This window comes from Macaca thibetana, chromosome 1, assembly GCF_024542745.1.
Source record: "Macaca thibetana thibetana isolate TM-01 chromosome 1, ASM2454274v1, whole genome shotgun sequence".
NCBI classification, from domain to species: Eukaryota; Metazoa; Chordata; class Mammalia; order Primates; family Cercopithecidae; genus Macaca; species Macaca thibetana.
The window spans coordinates 153,306,997-153,313,584 of record NC_065578.1 but is presented as its reverse complement, the minus strand read 5'-3'; positions in this window follow the sequence as shown (position 1 = coordinate 153,313,584).

Here is a 6,588-nt window from a genome sequence, read left to right as displayed (position 1 = left end):
CTTAGCCTCCCAAAGTGCCGGGATTACAGGCACTGGCACCCAGTTCAGTTCCTTTTTTTTTTTTTTTTTTTTTTTTTTTTTTTAAGGCAGGGTCTGGCTCTGCCACCCAGGCTAGAATGCAGTGGCACAATCATAGCTCAACCTCCTGGGCTCAAGCGATTCTCCCACCTCACCCTCCCAAGTAACTGGAACTACAGGCATGGGCCACCATGCCCGACTGATTTCTTTTTTTTTTTTTTTCTTGTAGAGACAGGGTCTCACTATGTTGCCCAGGCTGGAGTTCCTGCTTCCTCTGATCACTATCGTGTAATGATTAAAAACATAGCCTCTGGAGCCAACTTTTGGGGTTTAGACCCCAACTCCATCAGTTACTACAGACTTGGGAAAGTTTCTTAAGCTTTTAAGGCCCTGGTGTCGTCTTATCTGTAGAAAGAGGTCAGTAATACTACCTACCTCAGGGTACTGTGGGGATTCAATAACTACATGTAAACTGCTTGCAACAGTATTTAGCACTTATCAAGTGCTTTTTATGTACTTGCAATTATTATTGGCGTAAAGATTAAAAGTACCATATAGACAGTGTGTCAGAGAACAAGAAGGCTTTCCTTGTTATTACCTGAAATTCAAGTCCTGCATGTACCCTAACAGGTGCTTGATGAGATTTCCCTCACGTTCCTCATCTATCTAGAGGACAGGTTTGCAGGAAGCTGTGCAACAGTAAATAAGACTTTTAAAGATCCCCCACCCTCAACCACTGAGCTGTCATAGGTGAAATGGGGAATGAGCAGGTCACTGAGGTTTTGGTGTTTAAAGTAATGAGTGAGAAACTGTGGAGGAGTGGTGCAATTAGTTGAATTGTCACCCACATAGAAAAAAAAATTTGTATTTTGAAGTCTTGACTACCCCCCAGCCCCAACCACCACCACCAGCCAGATGTCAGAATGTAACCTTATTGGGAGACAGGATCCTTATGGAGGTAATCAAGTTAAAATGTGGTTATAAGGGTGAGCCTGAATCCAATATGAATGGTGTCCTTATAAAAGGAAGAGATTTGGACACAGAGGCAGATACCCACAGAGGGAAGGTGGTATGAAGAGACACAAAGAGAAGACAGCTAGCTGCAAGCCAAGGAGAGATACCTGGAATAGAGCTTTTTTTCACATCCCTCAGACCTTGATTTTGGACTTTTAAACTCCAGAACTATGAAACAAAAAATTTCTGTTGTTTAAGCCACCCACTCTGAGGTACATTGTTATGGTAGCCCTAGCATACTCATACAAGTGTGTTGAAGAGCCCCAGATTGATAATAATGTAGGCATGATTCCAAGCCCCAATTTAGCTTTGGACTGTAGCCAGCAAAGGCCTGGGAAGGCAGCAAGGCCCCAAGGCCTGACTCAGCCAGCCTCTGTCTCAACCACTGCCCTGTGGCCACTCTTCCCTTCACTGGGGGAAGGGCAAGCTCATCAGCACAGCTAGCTGTTTACCGCTGATGAGCTCACTAGACAAACAGCATCTTCCATCTGGCCCAGGGCTGGGCTCTGGGGACCAAACAAGCTCCACTGCAGGTGTATGAGAGGGATGAGGGATAAGGCCATTGGGAGAGTGTCATTTGAGGGGAGTCAAAACCCCAATGACATACAAGTATGAGCCCACACACAGGCACTCACTTTTGCACCAGCTGAAATTCCCATGACTAAGGGGATGTCTTAAGGACCTTCTTTAGAAGGCATATATTTTGGAATCAGAAAACTCAAGCTGGGAGGGTGCTTCTGGATTATCTAGATCAAGACTAAAACTGACTTAGCCAGTTTTTACCCATACAGTATTTTAAATATCAGGAGATCTCACATAAACATCCAGATTCTCAGCATCTCTTAAAGAGTCAAGTGCTCTGGATGCTCTACCAGCAGTTCTACCTGGCAATAGTTGCCCATTTAGAGGGAGTCTACACATTACAGCCAGGACAAACTCACTCTATTGAGCTCACTCATTTAATTGCCTGACCCTGTAGGCATCTGATCGCAACGTCTAGTCTAAATTCTCCCTTTCCATAGGCGAGAAAACTGTGGCCCAGCGAGGTCAAGTGATTTGCTCAAGGTCACATAGCATATTAGCCACAAACCAAGACTAGAACACAAATCCAGGGCTCTACCCACTTGGACCCTACTCAGTTCCCCAGCCAGAGCCTATTCTGACCTGTTCTGCACTGGCTGTTAATTATTAAAAAAAAAAAAAAATCGCCAGGTGCAGTGGCTCACACCTGTAGTCCCAGCACTTTGAGAGGCTGAGGCGGGCGGATCACCTGAGGTCAGGAGCTTGAGGCCAGCCTGACCAACATGGAGAAACCCCGACTCTACTAAAAATACAAAATTGGCCAGTCTTAGTGGCACATGCCTGTAATCCCAGCTACTCGGGAGGCTGAGGCAGGAGGATTGCCTGAACCCAGGAGGCAGAGGTTGCGGTGAGCCGAGATTGCACAATTGCACTCCAGCCTGAGCAACAAGAGCGAAACTCCATATCAAAAAAAAAAAAAAATTAAAAAAAATCACCCATGGATCTAGGTACTGTTGATATTGCCATAAACAAAAGCAAGTCCCTACTCTCATGTCACTCAACTGAAGAATTAATGAAAGGGGGTAAAACAGGTGGAACTAAGGTAGAGATCAGGAGGAACCCCCTGGCTCTGCAGGCAACAAGCCCTGGCAATAGGCCACCCTGATGTCTTCTATTCTGATACACACCTCATCTGCTTGATCTAGGGAATAAGAACTTCTTGTGAGTCTTTCCACAGGCTCTTGAGGAATCAGTTCTTCTGTATTCTCAAAAGAGCCTCTTCAGGATTTAGTCATTCCCAACATGCCCTGGGCCGGCAATGCTCCCATCATTTTGCCCTCCATTGATAATCAGGTGCGGCATTGCTGACTCACTAGTGAGTCTGAGTTTCAGGTAGTGGGACGTACATTTCAGCACAGGGGCCCTGATTCACAGCCACAGGGAATGAGGGAATTCCCCTCTCCTGTTCCCAGTCAGCTCTCATTTGGTAGGGAGGAGTTTCTTTTTTCACCCAGAGACTTTAAACTCTACAATATCAGACATGTGACAATAAAACCATGAACCCAAATCCCACTCTCTTCTTGGCAGAGCAGAGGGCGTGGCAACTGGGACTCCTCCCAAAGGCTCCGTATGGTGGAGTTTAGTGTGACTGGAGTCGGTGATAGCAAAGAAGCTGTGCACCTTTGGTGGGGTTGCTAAAGAGTGGGGTAGGGACATTGCACTAAACAATCCAATTCTGTGCTTTCAAAGCACAGAAGACTGCCTTCTGGAAGGCATTCTGTAGCCCATCACATCTACCTTCACTCTTCTCTTGGCCCTGGTTTATCTCTGTCTCCATCCAAGTATCTTAAAGTACCGGGGCTACAGATGATCCTAACACATTGCCTAAGTCACAGCCTAAACTGTAATGCATACTGGTTGTTGCTCTCTGTAATAGCCTCCAAATTCTAGAATCACCAAGATGGCAGGAAGCATAAAAGAATCTCACTTTCCATTCCAAGCAATGGCACAGACTTTGGCTTTGGACTCTAGAACAATTCTCCACCAAAGTATGCAGAACATCTTCTGAGTCCTTCCACAGTTAGAAGACTCTTTTTATCCTTCAAGCAAGCTGAGCACTGGAAAGTGTTCTCAAAGAAGCAGCTTTCTTTATTCCAAACTTGGATCTCTATGGGAGGCGAAGGAGGAAAAACAAAGCCCAGGAAATTATTTGGAAGTAAGCTCCCCATTGGGGCCCTCCCTTCATTCTTCTGCCCATTCATTCTGAATCTTGAGGGTCCACTTTCCATCTTCCCCAGCATTGAGAGCTTCCATTGGCTCTACAGACAAAAGAGCCAAAGAAACTACAACCACCATGAATGTGAGAGTTCAGAGTTCTGATTTCAAATCTGCTTCCCCATTGGGACAAAATAGTGGCCTGATTTTGGCTTCATGGTCAGCACCAACCAACCTATGCTGTGACTGTGCTGCTTTGAAATGAGATAGTGGATATGAACGCTCTCTGAAATAGGTGAAGTGCTGTGCAGATGGAGTGACCATCACTGCTGTTATCTGCTCTTTGTTTTCTTTGTGTAGATAATTCTCTCCAGGCTTCAGCCAAGTCCTAAGGGCAGCAAGGTGCAGGCCAGACAGGAACTAGCACAGTGTCAGGTTCAGTTTGAGCTACAGAGCACTGGACAATGTGTCGATTTCAGAAAATGAGGACTCCAGGAGTACAGAACCTTCGGGGAGCAGTGTGGCAAGAAGCTGGACTCCTGTTCAATATGAGTGATTAACCAAATGTGCTTTTCTCCTCTCCCACCCTCCACCACCCCAGATCACCTCAGGTGATCAATGACAGTGAAGGAATTTTTTAAAACATATTAATCTATAAGGTTAAGAGCTGACAAAAAGCATGGGAGTAGAGATAAGAATGGATGAGAGAGCTCAACAAAAATAATAGGAGACAAAACACTATCTCAACAAAAATAGGATGTGGGTGGTTGCTGACGCTTTGGTTATAAAGCTTTCAGTCCTATTTGATTAAATCTTAAAGCAGATTTATATACATTTAATGAAAATATTATCATTACTTTTTTTTCAAGAAAGAAGAAAGAGCACTTGGGGAGTCAGGAGACCTGGGTGTCAGACCTTTCTCTGGCACTCCATGACAGCAGAGCCGCATCAGAAAAACTAACTGTGCTTTGGAATGAGTCAAAATTTGTCTCCAGTTTCCCATCTCTCATTTCCTAACTGTCCAGGCAGTCTGAGCCTCGATTTACTCACCTCCTAAATGAGAATGCTGCCTGTTTCATGGGATTGACAATAGGATTCAATGAAATAAATAAAACAATACCATGTCTTAGAAAATGTCATTCCTCTCTATTGCTGCATCCCCCTCCCCGTCTTTAGGCAAGGATGTGGCACAATTCAGGGCACCTGGTATTCACTTAACAAAAACCTGCAGAATTCAGTAATGTGTTACTGTGTATTTATTCTTGGGACAGTGAGGATACAAAGCATCTCTTCTCTGCTGACTGGATCAAGAGCAAGGCCCAAGTGTGACTCTCAGAGCCTAGTGAAGAATTCCCTTGAGGAGATATGGCTAAGGGATAGGAAAGACAGGGTAGAAACGGAAGTTTTTTGACCAAGTAGCAGCCCCACCCTTCACCCCTCCCCTGTCAGAATGTTCTTTTCATGTAGTCCACATGATTAGCCTCAACCTAGACTGGCCTCCTATCCAATTACCCTGGCCTTCTGTGGAAAAAGGTAAAGATGGTTTCCATGGGGAGTTCCACTCTCTTGAGTGGCTCTGGACTGGCCAAGGAAGGCCTAAGGACTACCTGCCACACTAATTTCTCCACATTGCCTAAAATTCCAGTTGCATAACATTCAAAAAGGTGATTCTATCTGGTCCCTGCCCCAGACACTGACAGCCTAAACCCCACCTCAATTTCTACAGCTTGAATCTCAGCTTTGTCCAAGCTAAGCTTGGGCCTAAGAAGTGGCTAGATGCCACGGAGGGTTAGCCCAGTCAAAGAAGAAAGGGGAAATGTATATACATATAAGGGATTTTCAGTACCAACCTCATGTAACCCCTGACTGGGAGAGCCCCAAAGTCAGGAGTAAATAGGGTTTTGGTTTTTCTAAGACAGACCAAGACCAGGGCCCTGGGTCTACCCGACATGAGACACAAATATCATTCCTTCATTCACCCTTCAGTAAATCTCTATTGAGCACTATATACCAGAAAAATCCCCACCCTTTTGAAACATATTGTCTCCTGTTCCTATGAAAGCCTTCTGTTTAAACTTTCACATATGTGCCCTTCTGCTATAGTGACTACTTCCCAACTCCCAGCTTTCAGCCCCACCCCAATCTATTCTACAGCCCTCTGTGAGCTCCAGTCCCATCACTGTCCTGCTCAAAAACATTCTGTGATTTCCTAATTCTTACTGAATCAGGAAATCTTATTCCCTCATCCAACAAATGCTTACTGTTTATCTACTGTGTGCCAAAGTTCTGTTCTAGGTGCTGGGGACATAGCAGTGAGCAAGAAAGACAAAATTTTCTGCCCTCATGGTGCTTATATTCTAGCTGGGGAGACAGGCAATAAACAAGATAAATAAGTAAAGTATGTAAGTTCATGGCAAGTTCTAAGAAGGACAACAGGGCAACCGAAAAAGATTAGGAGGGGGTGGAGTGGATCCAAATTTTAGATGGACTAACCAGGGGGAAGATTTGACATTTGAGTGGACATCTGAGTAGAGTGCTAAGAATGTGATGGAATCAAGTGGGTATCAGAGGGAAGATTATTCCAGAAAGAGGGCCCGGCAAGTAAAAGGCCCCAGGGCAGGAGTATACTTGCCCCACTAAAGGACCAGCAGGGAGGTCAGTGTGGCCAGGGCAAGGGGAGAGTTGAAGAGTTGAAGTTTGAGAGGTAACAACTTTTACTCAGAGTGAGGGGGAGCCACTGGAGGCTTTTAAGCAGAGGAGTGACAGAGGTAACTTGTTTTGCACAATTACTCTGGCTGCTGTGCTTAAGCTAGAAGGGAG